Below are 17,166 nucleotides of genomic sequence, written 5' to 3'. Positions count from 1 at the left end.
CCAGACTATTAATCATGGCCTCACCTGTTTATTTTAAAAGAGTCTGCTGACACTTCTGCCAGGCCTAGGGAAAGGTCTTTCCTTCACTGTAAATAATAATGGCCTGATAAAAAAGAGTCCTTCCTTGCAGAAAGATGGATTAAGTTCTTGTTTTGAAATGCAGTCTGAATGGTCCTGATGTACTGAAATGTTGCAGCTAATACAAGCAGACGAGTCAATTTACAGCTTTCATACTACATTTTAAGAAACAAAACAAGCAGACGACAACACAATAAATCTGCTTGGTGTCCTAATGGTTGATGTTAACTGAATGCAGTTGTATTAGATAACCGGATTATGCAGCTTTCTAAAATAATAGGAAATGCACAAATTTCATCAAGAACATGAATTTGTCTAAGGAAGAGGACAGACTTAAACAACATAACCTTTGGAAAAAATGTCTGTGAACCAATGAAGAAGCATTGTTGTGTTACCCTGGGTGCACAATTCAAAGTTCTTATTGGAATAACCCTGATTACTTGATATTGGAATACTACTAGAAAAGGAATTATATAATGTTCAGGGGACCAAAATAGAAAAGAGGTTTCATTTGTGGATAAATTATTTTAAGAAAATAGGTATTTTTAATTTAACTATCACAGTTAAGTGTATAAAATGTATGACTTCTCTACTGTAAAGGTAAAGCCCTGCTTTAAGAGACAAGTTTTAGTATAAAACAAAACATTAACTGGAAGTTTAGTAAATATGTCTGGAGATACTGGGATTTTTGGCAGAGTGTATCTCCTAGAATAGTGTGAATGTTTCGCTTTTGTTTATATGCCTTCATACAAAAATGGGCAAAAGAAGTAGGCTGCAAGTGAAAGCAGAAGAAAACACATGGAGCTATTAAAATAGGTTAGCATCTGATTTTAGATTTAGCAATGAATACATACATAAGCACACATAAATGCACATGTAAAGGCACACACATACACTGTATATATGGAATATATGTAAATGCTTTTTTGTATATATTTTATATATATATTTACATAGGCTTAAATAAAAGCAAGAGATATTTAAGTTGGATACTAAATATGCTTTTTAATGGTGACACTTTTCTAATAGTAATGTGGAGCAGCAGGGTTACCTGAGAAGAGTGCAGGCTTTCAAGTACTGGTGGATTTTAAAAGCAAGCTGGATAAATGTACAAGGTGTGACGTCAGTGTTGCTAATCCCACTTTGGTGTAGGAGAATGGACTAGGTATCTTTGAGGACTCTGTCAGACAGCATTATTTTCTGTGACTCCAAGATATGGGCAAAGAGTAGGTGAGATGTCACACTTCCACATCTGATGAAGTATAAGAAAAACAGCCTGTGATTTGCGGTTGCAAAGAGACTTATTCCTGAGCGCAGTGAACAGCCCTTACTTAGCTCATCTACTTTCTCTTTCAAGAGAAAATGTGGGTTTGATGTAAGTCCCTGTCAGAGCAGCCAAGTTGTGTAGACAGGGCTGATCAACCTATTTCTCCCCTGCTTTACTTCTTCATATTCTGACTTACATCTCCTTTATAGCCTTTGGCCGGGCTTTGTGTCTCTAAAGCTGTTAGTAAAAACAATTATCTAAATATATATTACAGCTGTACAGCTTTGGGACAGCACACTGACTCAGAATTGTCTTCGTACTGCTCTGTCACATTCTTCCACCTCCATCTAGATTGCATATTGAGTCATATTGACAGTGTTGTTGGCTATAAAGTAAGAGACCTTCAGTAAAGGACATTTTTTAAAAAACCCTGTAATTTTTCTCCAGTCTTTCGGAATGTCTTTATGGGCTAGTATCAGATTGAGTAGATTTTAGTCAATATCACAGGGGTTTTGCATCATTTATAGGGCGCAGCATAGATGACAAAGCAAGGACTGAAAGCTGCTGGAATCAGGTTCTACAACTGCTGTGTTGCTGTAGGCAATTCACTTTTATTCTCTACTTGCCTCAGTTTCCCCATCTTTAAAACTGGGATGATAAATGTTGTCTTCCTCTTACAGGGAGTGGAATAACCATAATCAGCAATATAACAGCATTTAGGAAATTCAGTATGATAAATCAGTGCAGTTTTATTCAGACTAGAGAACTCTTACTGTGAGATCATTCTTAACATTATACTTTGTTATGTTTTATCAACTGTTTTTAAATGTTGTCATGAGCAAAGTAATATAATGAATTGTAATAGGAACATGAGTTTTACTTACTCTTTAACCAGCCCATTTTCAACTTCCCACAACTATGGATCCCAGATGGCCATTGTTACAGCCCTGCACCAGTGCTTTCTTGACAAACACCAGAAAATTGCACCAGGGATGTGTTTGTCAGCAGTTTGGATGTACCTCTGTGCTGTTGTACCTCTGTGCTACTGTCCTTTCTGTCTGTCACAAACACATCTTTCCCCTGAAAGATGAACAAAACAGAACAGCCACATTATCATAAAGCAAGGGATTTGCCATTCTTACACCGCTTATATTAACATGTGTTCACTAAAAATGTACCACAACCATATTAAAATAGGTCCTAAAAATATCCCATTACTTGCTTACCCCACACTGCTGTGTAAAGAATATGCAGGACAGTAGGAGAAGGTTTCTCAGAGTATAGTATTTGGGGTAAGAACACAGTCTGCCTGTTTTTATTTTTAAGCACTAAAAGTCTCTCATGACAAAGCATGGATTGTACAGTGCTGGAAGAAACCCACATCAGTAAGTCGCAGGTGTACCTTTTATGAGCAGGTGAAATGCATACAGTCTTTGGGAGAGGTCAGTTATTCTTAAGGCATACATTTTCCGTTCAGAACAATCAGATAATTAAGCAGATGTGTATTCAAAAATAAGGAAACATTGGATACCTTTTTCTCTTACGTGCTTTTCGTAGGACCGGCTTGATTTTCCAATTGTTCCTGATGTTTCTGAGACAAAAAGAGAAGCAGGGAATTATCCTACTGTATAATATATATTTGATCTTTGTAGGGTTTTTGGGCTTGCTTTCCATGAAAGCTGCATTCCAAGCAGTGCTTTCTGCTCATGAATATAGAATTACATTACTGTAAATGTTACACGTTGCTTTACATTTTAATTGAGGAGCGGGTGTTCTACCTGGGTAAGTGCCCATCAGCATTAGATGACACACAATTAAAGCAGAGTGTCTAAACCTAATTTTCTAAGGCAAATGTTCAAAATCGCATCTGTGCCTATTTTTGGATCAAAACCCCTTATCAAGCTGCACAGTGGCTTTCCTTGCAAATCCGAATGTGCAGACCATGGCAGTATGAATCATCAGCCTGCCTCTGATCAGCATTCAGGGTATATTCTGGCTTGTGTATAATACTAATTGAGTTTGGCTTTGCACCTGAAAGCACACACTTTATTTTGACTGCATGGGAATATCATACAAGGAAAGACTTCTATATTTCAATGAAATTTAATGTACATTTGAGCAAATCATTAAGAGTAATTTTTTTCCCTCAAGGCTGCTGCAAGCTTACAATTTGGTTCATGGGAGATGAATTTTATTCCTAAAACTAAAATCAGTATTTCATTATTCTGTAATACTTATGTCTCAGTAGTACTTAGAGCTTCCTCTTGCTATTCCTGTAGAATTCTTCCAAAATTCAGTAAATCATAATAATCTCCAAAGTCACTATTTGCACATGCTAAGCAGATGGTTCCTAAGAGATGGCTGCTTAAACCACACTGAGTATTTAGCATGCTCAGTTTGGGGTTTTGCAATTGCTTTTTTTGGAAGCCAGGGGCTGCTCTGGTCCCTGGCAATTCTGCTAAGTTCAGGGAGATTGTTTTCCTGTATTTTTTTCCTTCTTTTTTTTTGTTTTTTTAATGCATCCTTCTCCGATATGATGGAAGGTGAATTAGCCTGACTGAAATGGAGAGGAAGAGAGGTGCAGGAAGATACAGAAATCTTAGGCAGCTGATGGAGAATAATGGTGCAGAGGGGAGCTGGGACCAGCAGGTGGGATAAAACAGTGAGAGCATGAATCCTGGTCTTGAGGAACACATTACTTACAGGAGTGGAAAATGAACAGGGAGAAGTGTCTTTCACCATCACCATACATCACCCCTCTTTGTGTTTACGTGTCTCTTCTGTTGTCAGAGAAGGCTAGTGACAATCATGTAAAGGGAGCATTTTATTCTCCCTTGAAAAGTTTCCTTCTCAGCTTGTGAGGTCAAAGACTGTATATTAAGTCTTCAGTTCTCTCAGTGGGTCCTCTGATAATGCACTCAGGGACTCGTGTGGGGGATGGGAAGCCATTTGCTTTAGAGACATCTGCCCCCAGCCCCATTCCAGAATTTATATGCAGATATGTATTAAAGAACATTCATGTTACAGAGTCAGGCACTGAAATGTTCAGAAACACCTAAATTCAGGTGCCAAAATGACATTAATTTGGCCTCAGTGTAAATATACATTTTACTTGCATGGTGACACATTTGCTTTTTTTAGGATTAAGCCATTCTTTTTTAGGTGTCCAGGGCCAGTTAAGGAAGGAGTCAGAGTTGCATTGGAATGAGTCTGTTCCCTGCAGGCCAGACCCTGCATCAATTGCTATAGGTGCTGGCATGTGGCTGTGACTGGAACAAGAGGAAAGACATTTTAAAGAAAAGACTCAAGAGTTACATAGCTGTACACCCTCTTGCACATCAGACTTTGTCCTTGCCTCTCACTGCTATGTCTGACTGTCTGAAGACTCATTTAGGAGCTGGGGAGCAGAGTTTTGTCTGGGTAAAAGTATGGGAGCTGTTCTCCACGCTCTTGAGTGGAGAATAGCTGCAGTAAGGTGGGTGAACTCAGCTTTGGCTTCTGAAATTTGTTATCTGTCTTCTTTGTCAGGGCTGGGAGATCCTCTGAGTGAAAGAGAAAATCAAGATAAGTGACACTAATCCCTGGGTCACTGACCTGTAGCCAGAGGTCCAGGTGGCATGGAATGGCCTGGACAAACGTGAAACTGGCTGCAGCTTGATAGAGGAAAGGGAGAGAATACAAAGAGTGGCCCGGCTTTGGCACAATCAAACTCACAGATGTGAGAAAAAAGATAATGAAAAAGGGAAACCTTCAGTAAGGTGGAGTTCAGGGTCGAGAGTGTCTGCTAAGCTCCAGCGTCTCTCGGCAAAGCTTTGTAATTTCTTCCCATTTGCCGTTGCTGAGTCTCTGCTGCTTTCAGCATTCTTTGGGGATGCCACCAGCCCGCTGATGCATCAGCCACAGACTGTAAACAGAGGATTACCTGGGGGAAAACAGAGTCGATTAGTTCTTGTAAGGAAAACAGCGCCTTCCATTTTCACTGACTGCGATGCTGTGGGGGTCTCCTTGCCTCCAGTTCTTGGAAAGAGCCTACCGAGGGGCTCGCTGGCTCTCTGGGGACGCGCTCGGCCAAATCCTGGCCGTGTGACGGGGCCGGATCCCTGCCTCTGCCGAGCAGCTGCACAAGGCACTGTTGTGTCCTATGTCCATATCAGATCCCGAATTTTCCGCTCTTCCTTGCTCTCATTTCCTCTGTCCTCAGTTTCCCTTTTCCCCTCGCCTCAGACCCGCTGTGGGCTCCCGCCGCTCCTCTGCCGCTTTCCCCGCGGCCCGGGGAGGAGAGGGGGAGGCGGGACGGGGCCGCGGGAAGGGAGGCGCGGGCACCTCCGGGCATTCTACACACCTCCGGGCGCTACGGGCGGCTCCGGGCACTCCAGGAGGCTCGGGGCACTCCGGGCACTCCGGGCCCTCCGGGCAGCTCCTGGTAGCTCCGGGCACTCGGGGCAGCTCCGGTCACTCCGGGCACTCCGGGCACTCCGGGCAGATCGGGGCACTCCGGGCAGATCGGGGCACTCCGGGCACTCCGGGCACTCCGGGCAGCTCGGGGCACTCCGGGCACTCCGGGCACTCCGGGCACTCCGGGCAGCTTCAGGCAGCTCGGGGCACTCCGGGCACTCCGGGCACTCGGGGCAGCTCCGGGCACTCCGGGCACTCCGGGCAGCTCGGGGCACTCCGGGCACTCCGGGCAGCTCCGGGCACTCCGGGCAGATCGGGGCACTCCGGGCACTCCGGGCACTACGGGCACTCGGGGCAGCTCCGGGCACTCCGGGCACTCCGGGCAGCTCGGGGCACTCCGGGCACTCCGGGCAGCTCCGGGCACTCCGGGCAGATCGGGGCACTCCGGGCACTCCGGGCAGCTCCGGGTAGCTTCAGGCAGCTCCGGGCACTCCGGGCACTCCGGGCAGCTCCGGGTAGCTTCAGGCAGCTCCGGGCACTCCGGGCAGCTCCGGGTAGCTTCAGGCAGCTCCAGGCACTCCGGGCACTCCGGGCACTCCGGGCACTCCGGGCACTCCGGGCGCTCCGGGCGCTCCCGGAGGCGGCGGGGCCGCGGGGCGGCGGTGTCGGGCAGCGGTGCCGGGCGCTCCCGCCTCGCCCCGTCGGGACGCGGCACCGCGCAGGAGCTGCCGCCGGACACGGGCAGCACTTAGAGCACTGGTGCGGCACTTTGGGAAAACCGGCCAAAAATCCCTGAAAAAGCGGCTAGTGGTGCTGGCGCGAGGCTGCGTTAAGCATATGGGTGTTACCCTGCCAGCATAACGAGCATGAAGTAATACAGTACTTCTGCCCCAAAGAAACGGTCCAGTTCTGCTCTTTGGGGTTTTGTTCACCTTCCACATATACAGGTGGATGCTGCTGCAGAGAAGAAAGGCAAATCCAATGCTGTGGAGAAGCAAGGCAGAAGGTGTAAGCAGCCGGGGAGTGCCCAGGTGCGGCACTGGAGTGTAGGGAGTCAGAGGATTCCTGAGCAGCAGCGGCAGCAGCAGAGTGTCTCTCAGTAAGTGTCAGAGTGTCTTGGCAACAGTACAAGATGTCTGCAACTTTCCTTCACTTATGCAGAAAACACGTCGTGTAGGCAGTGCAGTGGTGCGTGAACACAGCAGTGTAGGCTTGGGTTTGAAATATTTGCATTGAAAGCAAAGGCTTGTTTGGTCGGTGTAGGGAGACTGAAAATTTTGTGACAGAGGCTATGGCATTTCTCTCCCTGGCCATTAATTGGTTGTTACAAATCTGCAGTGCAGTAATTCTCTCTCCCCCCTCTCTTCTTCCCCCCCCCCCCCCCCCCCCTTTTCCTCTCCTTTCTTCTCCTTCCAATTATTTATTCTAATAGTAATATTAGTTTTCAGTGGTGTAGAACATGAACTAGTTTCTTTGGTAACCAAGTCGGTTACACACCCACACAAAGTTAGAATCTGCTAGGTGCAGACATTTTCTCTTTTAGAAAAGATGTGGGTTTTGAAAAGCACCGCAGTAGGGCAGCAATATATGTCTCAGGGAGTTGGTTCAGAAGTCCCATATACCATACGCAGATTTAGATGTAAATTCTGATCTTTTGTTTACACATACATATGGAACTTGAATAAACTACCAATATATTGATTTCTTCAGTGACTTCAGGATTATATACTTCTTGTCCCAATATTTCATTCTTCCCACTTCCTCCCTCACTCCTACCCACTTGTAGAGAATAGGTGGCTGTAAAAGAGCATGCAGTAGGGATACAGCACAGGTGAATAAACCTGCAAATACATGCTGCATTTTTCTTAATTTACCTGGTGCAAGTAAAAATTTGCCCCATTTCCTAATCTGTCCCCTGAAATTAAAGAGATGAAATGCAGCAGATTTTGTAGACAGCTTCTTTTTAGGGATTTAAGTAAAAAATTGACCTTTCTATTTTGATTGGATTTTGAATGCAAATAGCTACACGCAGGATTAAAACCAATTTGTGAGCATGAATTGTAACAATTAATGTGACTAATAATCTCTGTCATATTGTCTTGATCATGATCAGTAGGTTGGTCTATAGCAGAAGCAGAAACCTGTAGATTTTATTGCATTTTTTTCTAGTGACACGTCAAATCCTGACAAAAATAAAACATGTACATTTTTAAACATACTTTCCTTGTTCTTGTATATGAGGCAAGAAGACACTAGTACCTGAGAACTAAAAGGTAGCTATAAAGAGAGGCTGAGCCTGGCAAGGCTATTTCATTGCTTTTGCCTGAATGGAGTGTTAAAAAGGAAACAAACAATAAATAGGTAAAAGTGAATTGGAAGTCTTACTTTCCTTTCCTTTCCTGTTCTGAATCATCAGCTATAATAGTAGGTATGTTTTTAGTTAAATATGGTTTTTATGCTAATGCAATGCCTTTTAACTGCAGTTTTTCCAAGGAGGGAAAAGCCTGACACAAATATAGAGAGCACCTGAAAGTACTCTTATGCAGTACTTGTTATTTCATAATAACCCTTCCTGCAACAAAGTACAAAACATGCAGTGCAGTGCAGCACTAGAAAGCTGGAAAGGTTATATTTCACAGTTTTTGGGAGCCTGATGGAGATTGAGCTGGGTGGTGTGCAGTAAGCACTTTTTACAGTGCTGCATGGTTAAAATTTAATCCATTATAAATAAAAGGTAACGAAAACATTAATGGTAAGGAAAACCTGACTTGAAGCAAACTGGCACTTATTGCTGTCTTCCTTTGGGTCCCTCATTGTTATCCCGTGGCCACATCACTTTCCTAAGCCTGCAGGGAATGTTTCCCTCTGGTCTTATGCACATTCTGCTGTCTCCTCCTGGTGCCAGACAGTCCTTTCTGCAGCATCTTTCCCAGGCTCTTCCTGCCTCTCATTGCCATAGAGACAGTGTGTGCCTGTTAGAGTCACTGCAGAGATGTGCTCATTCGAGCCCAGGGATGGCTGGAGAAGGCAGGACATGGGCAGACCTGGAGGCTTAGGGTGCCATGGAGAGAATTTTGTGCCCAGGTCCTGATCTGTGTAGCTGTTTCAGTACAGCTGAAACAACAAGCCCCAGAAATGCTCCACAACTCAAATGAGCTCATGGGGTCCAGCCAAAAGGCTTAAGGAACTCATTCCCAATGTCCTGGGTTATCTGAGACATTTCTGTCTAAAGATCATCTAAAGGTGATGCACAACCTTAGTTCATATTCTCAGCAGTAACCAAAAGGATGCTTAGAGAAGGAAGGCTGGACTTGTAATACAAGAAGTAAGCAAGGACTCAAGGCAGCTTTGATTCCTGTCTCTGCCCTGGTGATCCTGTGTGCTTCTGACCAAATTATTTCCCTTATTTTCTTCTCTTCAGATTAAGGGTGTTATTTTGTTTTCTCCCTTTGTAGGGTAAGTGAGAGCCTGAAGCCATCATCCAACCTAATCTCCATGCACATACACACTCCACATTTGCTCCAGAACGTGGCAGTTGCAGCCCTGAGTAATTCCACAAGCCTGAGCACCTTTGGTGACTCGCAATGGACGTGTTTCCTCCTACATCCTGTGTGGAGAGGAAGGTTCAGGCCAAGGTGCCTCAAGGCATTGTCCATCCCCAGGTATCCTCAGTCCTGCTTGTAGTAACATGGCACTTTGGGCCTAAAGTGCAGTTGGAACAACAGGAATGCAGGTGCCAAATCCTTGGTGGCAGTGTCTACTGAGAGCAAGCATCAGCTCAGTTCCAAAGCTGAAGTTGTCCCACTGTAACAGAAGATAGTATGGTCATTCCTATGGAGGACAGCAGCTGTAGGGCAGAATGCTGTTCCTGCTGAACTGGTGCAGGCCCTCTGCCATGTTTGCATGTGGGAGAAGAAGTAGTGGGAAAGAAATGGGGAGCAGGGTGAATCATGCCCCCACTTTCCCCACCTGGCCATGGCACTGGGGATCCTGGGGCAGCACACTGCACCAGGGACAGACCCAGAACATGTGGCAGGTCTGTGCACAGGAGTCTGGTGCAAAGACCCTTGTCCTCTGCTGGCCAAGTGCTGTCCCTGATGGTGAGACAAGGTTAACAAACATGCACTGAGGCTAATAAAGCTTGACTCTCAGTGGGGCTAATTAGCTTCTCTACAGCAACATGGCAAAATGAGTGGCAGCTCTGCAGCTAAATCACTGGGCACAGTCCCATGCAGTGCTGCTCTGCCTTCCTTGCCTACTTAGGGAGAATCTCCTATTCGTGCTGCAGTGGCAAAGTCATGAGGACAAGTTGCCTTTGAAGAGTTGAGGTACAAAGGTAGTATCCATCATTATTGCTGTTTCTGAAATGATAGCTAAAAATAGCAAAGGCCGGAATTTACTGATACATTTTCGTATTGATATTCTAACACTTTCAGCCCTGATTAGCCCCATTTTCCTGCTCTTTCTTATTTTCTCCATTTCTTCATGAAACATATCTTAGTCCACAACATCCCTTAAAATTGTATAAGGATATGTTAGCATGTGGGCTGCAGTAAGCACTGCTGTTACCGGTGGTGAAGAGAAACCAGCTTGAAAGAAAACTTGATGTTAGGTGCACAAAGAAGTTGAAGAGAACCTGTGCCTACAAGGTGGATGAGCCAATGGATGTCTAGGAAGGAAGTAAGCTGTCAATAAAAGGAAGGGATAGGGCTCAGTTTGCCAGTTTTTATGCTCCCAGCCTTCTCTTGTAAATTAGCAACTGAAATTTGCCATACAGCCCTAATACAGAGAAACTCCAATGTGACTAATTTTTACTTTTGGGTTTGTGTCTGTGTTTGCTTATTTACTGAAGCCAGAACTGTTGTCCTCACCCTGAAGGTAAGGGATGGAGGATGTGGCTCACTCACCTTCAGAATCCATCTGCATATCTGGTCCCTGGGTCAGGCCTGAGTTTCCTTTGGTTTGGAGCCCCTTAGTGCTTAGGGCTGCCAAACAGACCCTGTCTGAAGTGAAAGTGCCTAATGTCACTAAGGCCTTACGAAAGCTTTACAGTGCTTTCATCAAAACTTGGATTAAGCTCATAATAATGTCCTTTATGTGCTGCAAGTACATTAACACACTTCTCTAAGACAGAGCCTGCTTCCATTACTCTGGTTCCTGTGGCACACAGGAATTATTGCCTCCCAGAGAAGTGTTAAGTGAAATGTCGCCAGGGGATTATCACCTCCCTTTCCTGCATGGTTTTGCTAAACTGAGCAGGAGAAAAGGAGCTCCCACTGCCCTGCTAGGAAGCCTTGAGGAGGAACTCTGACTTGTAGTTTCTTTTCAATAAGAGGAGAAGAAACATTCTTTTGCTGTATGTTTTTCTGGTATGAAGGGCTGTTCCATGGCTCACTTCCAGCACTTCTAGCTGCCTATGTGGAAAACAAGGTATGGCCCAGGAAAATTCACCTAATGTGAGACTTTCCCTCTCCGCATTTCCTCATGTGCTTCAAACGTGTCTCCAATGGGGTTTTACTGGTCATGAATTGATTAAAAGAACCGATGGTACATTCAGTTGCTTGTACCTTTTGGGTTCATTGTATTTCTCATCTGCCAGCACAAGCAAGATCTTTTGATCTTGCAGTCTTTTTCTCACCCTGGTCATTCTCATCTTCCCTAAGATGAATGTGCTGTACTGTGAATTCTCATTATTATCCACTGCGATTATTACCTGTGATTTATGCAAACCATTGTTACCTCAGACAAGGTGTGTGCACTCCCTAGCTTGTGTACACAGGCCACTGACAGCATGATGAAAATAGTTGACAATGATACTTTATGATAATTAATAAATTAATTAATCCTGGAATGTATTTCAAATGTGTATGCTGTGGTGGCAGGTTATCATAAGATGTTTTCTACAGCAAATAATATTTGGAATGAAGATACATGGATTTAGGCAGTGATATATTAAAAACTAATTGTGGTGCAATGCTGATGCCATTTTAAAAAGGTTAAGCATTGTAAATATGCATTTGAGCCAAGTCGAAGGGCTTGCTTGCTCTTTAGCTTGCATTTTCCCCATGTGCTCCCAAATACATAAGGCATCTGATGTACAGGAGTAGAGGCACAGCCCCTGCCTGGGGAGGACCCTGGGCAGGGCACAGGAGGAGCAGCCCTGGCTCCTCCCTCTTCTTGCCCTGAGAAAGGATTATCAAATCTTTGTGAGAGAAATACAGATCATAGACCGGGGAGTAAATGTGAGGGAGGAGAGGAAGGGAGGTGGGGGAAGCACGGATAACACCATTTCTCACTGCAGCATGAATGTATCTCAGGGTCCATTTAATTGCAAACTTTCTTCTTCCTCCCTGTCATTACCCTCCCACCCCTCTCCAGACAACCTGAGAGGGAATTGGAGTGAGGTGAGGGAGATGCTTTGGGAGTGATCTGAACATTAAGGAGCATGTGGAGCAAAACACAACAGTTTGGGAAGAAGCACCAGGTAAAAGGACACAGCAGTCGGGTGTCTTAGGGTAAGTCTGCAGCTGAGGGTGGCTTTCAAGTAGAGCACATAAAATCCTCCCTCTAGACCTTTCTAGAATTGTGTCCAGGCATACTTTATAGTGGAAAAATGAAGGATACTTAGGTTGGAGCTGTGGACACAGCAGTGGAGGTGGGGGCTGCAGAAAAAGTCCATGTCACAGAGGGGCAAGGAGGGTGTGTGAGACCCACTCTGCTGAAGGTACAGCTGAGGATTTTGAACCTGGCACCCACAGCGGGGAGGAAATTGCCTGCTTGTTGTGTTGCAGAGCCGACACACCTAGAAAACTTTGGCTTCTTGTACAGCCTCCTGTGAGAGACTTTATATTCTGTGACTCAGCTCCCATAACTGCTAAAGAGAACAGCAGTGTATTTGTCAATGTCAGGGGAGTTAGCGCATCAGTGCTGGAAAATTGCTGTGAGGTCTTTGGATGGACAGTACCACGAAAAGCACTTTAGTCAAAGAATCACTGTAAAAAACACTTAGCCTGGTATCTTACCATTTATGTTTTAAAACAGATTTTTTAATATCATATTCAGAAGAATGAGCTAGTGTTGATGTTAATTTAAAAGTGACTTGTTTTTCTACTGTCGTTTCTGGTTTTATTATTTTAAAAATCGCCTGCTTTGTTTTGCTTGTTGGTTCCTTTTTTTTAAAGAAAATAAATATTTTGTCTTTTTTGATTTTTTGATTTCATTTTTGGGAGACATAAATTAAAACCTTGGTGAAAATTTAAAGTTTTTTTTTTTTTTTCTCCTAACATGAGCTTTTATCCTGTCAAGAAAAAGAAAAAAGACAAATTATCAATATTTAAAAAAATCTCATAGAGAAACAATGAAATGGACATAAATGCAGTTTCTGAATTATATTTTTTCTGATTTTTTGGCTGTTAAATATTGTTAGTATTTACCCCATCTGGAGCCAAATGTAGGTCTTGCAAGTAATGGCAAAAGGCTGTTTTGTAACAGGGGAGGTGAGACTGCTCAGGAAAAATGTCCCAACCAAAGGTGGATGTGGACCAAAAGCTCAGAGCAGGAAAATATACCATTACAGTGAAACCCAGCCAAACTGCTTCAAAACCATAAGCACTTTGTGTCAAAATAAAATATTTACACCTGAACTGGAGTAGAGTTAAAAGTTTTTGTGGCTAGTGAAAACAAAAACTATTATCAAATCCCTTCGTCCTCATCAGTGTCTTATTATGCATTACTCATGAAAATATCTTTCCAATACAACGTTTCTAGTTCATTTCTAGGTAGGATGAGTCCAAAATACAGTGGGACTAGTGACTGTCTCTTAATGTCTCAAATGCTTTAATCTAAGTTGCTAGTGCCTGCTGAGAATGAGTGTGTTCTGAAGTGTTGGCTGGGAACATCTGGTGAACAAGAAGGGATAATATTATGAGAAGCAGTTTGCTAAATTAGTAGCTTTTTAATTTAGTGAGGGGTATTTGAATGTTACCTTACACTTTCTATAATTTGTTCAAAGTAAGTTTCATTTGATATTGTCTGTCCTGATACAAGATGTGAGAATTCAGATATCTATGTATGTGATATAAACCTATGTTTAAGAGAAATCTGTTAAATTTCAGACCCAGATTTTAGCCACCTGATATACAGCACACCAACCCCCCAAAAGTCTGAATTCTAATTCTACCTACATGTCATTGCTGAAAAACCAGAAGGAAAAAGTGGTATGACACCTAGAATACACCTGTAATGATTTAATTTGCTTCAGAGTCATCCATCAGCAAAATGATAACTGGCCAACCCTTTTGTCAACAGAGCACTACAAAATTTATCATTTATGTTGGTAGGTAAACAAGAGAGTTAATGAACCAGAGACAAGCTGGTCTTGATGGGCAAGAATTTAGGGATTCTGCATTGTCTTCTCCTTGTTCATCCTTTCATACTTGTGCTATTTTGATTTGGCACCAATTTTATTCCTGTTTACACTTGTCTTACACTGCACTAAATAATTACACAAAGATGAAGGCAGTTGCAAATCAGGCTTGATATATTTCATGGAGCAAATTGCAGGAACTGTAGTTAGGACTCTTTAGGTGCTTGCCCTGGATTTACAAATCACTTTTTGTTTGACCTTTGGGAATTAAATTTCCTATGTTTCTGTTTATCTTTCTGTACTCTCTCCTGGCGTGTTACTAGGTGTAATTTATCTATCACTCAATATGCTTTATGAAATATTTTGAGGTCTCTGCTGAAAGAGACCAGGTAAGTAAAAAATTAAAGTTAGAAGAATAATTCAACTATTAAACTTGGTTTGTCATCTCTTTTATATATTAGGCATTATTAACAGAATTTTATCCAAAATTTTTAGCAAGTGGAAATGGAGAAAAGCATGAGAGAGCTATCAAGATCATGGGTATTTAAAAATATTAAAAATTTCAAGAAGTGGTTAATGGGTCTCTTTAGGCATGATATGACACTGAGCCTTTCAAAACAGCTTAAATAAATTACTATTTGCATTAATATTTATTATTCAGCAAGGTATTCTCAATGTTTCTAACTTGCAAACCAACCATGATGGAAACAGAGTTTAAAAAAAGATCTGTAAATACTGCTAGTCAGAAAATACAATTTCCAAGCTTCCTTCATTTCTTTTAAATGAAAGTTTCAGTCAACTCAGATGTAGAATTTGCAAGGTACTTTTCTAAACTCACGCGTTTCTGTGTCTATAAGGTTTAAGATTGCAAATCCTCAGTTGAAGTAGGCAAAATAGCTTTTTTTTTTGCTAGAAATTCTTTCTTGGATGTACAACATCACCTTCATAGGATTGAATTTTTAAAATAGAATTGAATTTTCTAATGAAGATGATTATTTTTTAGTCAGGTTTTTTTTTTTTTTTTTTTTGTTTTTTTTTTTTTTTTTTTTTTTTTTTGTTTTTTGTTTTTTGTTTTTTGTTTTTTGTTTTTGTTTTGTTTAAACTACTCTGTAACAACTAACAAACTATAAACTCTGTCCAAAAGAATAGGCTATAAACTCAGAAGTTTCATTCACTGAAAACTATCCATTACTCTCCTTACACCAGTGCCAACTGGGAAGGTTTTGTAAAGGCTGCCCCAAGAAAGTGAGAGCAGCTGGAAAACAAACCCCAAACTCACAGGTGCCAAGGGAGATCACAGCAGAATCTAGAGACTTGATGAATATATGAAGCAAGGTGCAGGTGTTAATGCCAATTTTTTCTTTTTAAATTTTTTTCTTTTTGTTAATTAGAAAAGCATTTTGAGTGTCTGCTGGACATGCTACACTGTAAACAGATAATGGAGGAAAAATGGATATGCAGCCATCAGGGATGGTAATGGTAGAAGTTGAAAGAACTAATTTTTATAATGAAGGAAGTATGGAGAAATATGTATTGTCCATGAAACAGCTCCAGACATGATGCTAAGACTGCATATTTTTTTCATTTAAAAATCAATCCTGCATACTAAATTGCTGTGGTAACATAATTTCTTTCCTGATTAAAGGGGCATTTCTCCCTCTTCAGAAGTCACAGCACTAAAAAAAACCCGAGCCAAAAAAACCTTTGCTTGTTACAAAATACTGTATTGGGACTGGGGGAACTTGCTGCTCCACCCAGGCAGAAGAGCTGGGAGAGCTCAGGCTGCTGACCCAGCTTTTCTTCAGTGAGCACTGCAGCCTTTTTGCCTCCTACTCCCAGCCCAAGCTGCAACATAATAAGGTTATCTTCTCCTGTTGGCTGCAAAGGAAGAAAGCAATGGAAAGGGTGTCATACCTGTGCTGAAATACTTGTGAAGGGCTTGTGATGTGTTATGGGACAGGAGGGTCATTAGAGTGCGTAGATTTAAGAAGATAATTAAACTGCTGCAAAAGTGATTTTTGCACTTTTCTCATTCTCACGCTGAAGGCACATCTTTATCTATAGATCTATCCTGGGAGCATCATGGTTTGTCTTTAACAGGAACTTAATTTTGTCTGATTTCCAGTAAAAGTTCTCAAGCCCAGCACATGAATGTCTGATTCTCTGCCACCTCATGTTGTGGGTAGTCACAAATTTTGCAGAAAATACCCCTTTGGTCTACCAAATCTGACTCTGCAATTCACCTTTGTGGCAGAATTTTTGTCTGGAGTATGGACATTACCTTGTTTTGCATTCTGCAAGGCAGTGGAGGTTCAGACCACAGGACAGGAGGCACAGTTATTTGCTGCTCTGTCCCCAGCATGGCATATCTTTATGTTTCCCATCTTTTACCTCTAAGCTGGGTGAAAAGATGTTCAATTCTATAGGAACTTCTATTCAACCATCATTAATTCTGGTTTAAGGAGTACAAGTTATAGTCTGCCATGCTGTCTTTGGGGATGGAAATTTTTGAGGGACAGGCAGTAATAAATACTGTCCTTAGAAGCTAGAAGCTTCTGAGTGTTGGTGCTGTCAGGCTGCCACATTCTTAGAGGTATCATCACACCCCGGTGGCTGATGATGCTGTTTTGAGTGATTAGCTTACTGTGGGTGGTTGGACACAGGCAATTTCTGCTCTTATATAAATGTTCAATATAGGAGCTAGGGGAGGCCTGAATTTCCATGGAATGAATGTACTTTTACCCCTCAGCTGACTCAGAATGAGGTAAATCTGTGGGTGGAACAGAGGTGTCTGTGAGGACAGAGGCTTTTGTGCTCTGTGCCAGGACCCCTCACAGAGGGTAACTCCAGCACAGGGGAAACTGCTCTCCTGCTGGCTCACAATTCCCTTTCTAGGCACGACTCAGCTCATCATTATGCCAGGCTTTTTTATCAGCCAAGAAGTTGTAGGAAGTAAAACCCTTCGAAAAACAAAACCAAAAAAATACTCATCAATAGTTTTTACATTGGTTGTGGAATAAATTATTTGTGAGCATCACTGCACTGCTCTGTTGGGAAGAGT

Source organism: Sylvia atricapilla, chromosome 2 (assembly GCF_009819655.1).
Source record: "Sylvia atricapilla isolate bSylAtr1 chromosome 2, bSylAtr1.pri, whole genome shotgun sequence".
Lineage (NCBI taxonomy): Eukaryota > Metazoa > Chordata > Aves > Passeriformes > Sylviidae > Sylvia > Sylvia atricapilla.
Note: the sequence above shows the minus strand (reverse complement) of the source record.